Source organism: Balaenoptera acutorostrata, chromosome 3, assembly GCF_949987535.1.
Source record: "Balaenoptera acutorostrata chromosome 3, mBalAcu1.1, whole genome shotgun sequence".
NCBI classification, from domain to species: Eukaryota; Metazoa; Chordata; class Mammalia; order Artiodactyla; family Balaenopteridae; genus Balaenoptera; species Balaenoptera acutorostrata.
Genome location: NC_080066.1, coordinates 73,401,580 through 73,402,610, shown reverse-complemented (window position 1 = coordinate 73,402,610; position 1,031 = coordinate 73,401,580). Strand labels below are relative to the sequence as shown.

General features: G+C 43.3%; 1 pseudogene; it reads right to left on the bottom strand.

The window, feature by feature from the left end:
- Positions 1-100, bottom strand: LOC114238403 (U6 spliceosomal RNA; annotated as a pseudogene).
- Between the last annotated feature and the right edge of the window lie 931 nt (positions 101-1,031).

The following is a 1,031-nucleotide window of genomic DNA, read 5'->3' as shown; positions in this document are numbered from 1 at the left end:
AAAAATATGGAACGCTTCACAAATGTGCGTGTCATCCTTCCACAGGGGCCATGCTAATCTTCTCTGTATCAAAAAGAACTTTTTTCCCCTTTTTAAAGGACTGGGGAGCTTAGAAGAGGGATAGTTGAATTGCAACATGTTGGACCAGGGAAAGTTCATGAGAAACGGGGCCTTGAAGACTGAGTGGTTACTTTTGGACATGTGGGAATGGGGAACATTCTAGGCACAAAGAACAACATAAGCAAAAGTGTGCTCAGAATGAGCAGGCAGTCCAGTTTAGTTGTGGCCATGTGGCATTTATGTTATCCAGAACTCCTGGCTGCAAGTGACAGAAACTTCCCACCTGAACTTGCCTGGCAAAGTAAAGGAGAAGAATTAGCTTAAGGAATCCAAAAAATTGTTGAACAGTCAACGTAAAGTGGTGAGGGCAGTAAACAGAGGCTTCAGGAACTTGTAGAACCAGGAACTTCAGCACCACCAGAATTCTCTTGCTTCGTCTTTGCTTCCCTTGTTGCATTGGCTTCAGTTTCTTTCAAGACTGGCTTTCTTTATATATTAGGAAATACAGCACCCCCAAGTTTTACATCTTACTATTTCCACTATTAGAAAGGGACTACCACTCTTAATTCAAGCTTGAAATTAAGGGGAAAAAAAGTGCTAATTGGCCAGGCTGGGATCAGTGCTCATCCCTAGAACAATCCCAGGGGCCCAAGAGGAAGGGCAGGGCACACCATAAATGTGCACCATTGTATTCGCTGATGGTTTGAGAAGAAGTGGGAGATGGGTCTGGAAAGGCAGTTGAGTCTTATAAGGCTGTGCTCTGGGAGTTGGAAGGACTGAAGTTGGCATCTGTACAAGGGGCAGATCAGGTGATCAGGAAGGGGAGGAAATGTTTTGGCCCAAAATTATGGTGAACATTCACTGGATTATCAGGTTAAAACAGGGTTGAAACTTTTGTCATTGTTCAAAGTGATTAGTGTTTTGTCATTTCAATCAAGATGTAAAACATAGCGGGTCTCTCACATTGACAT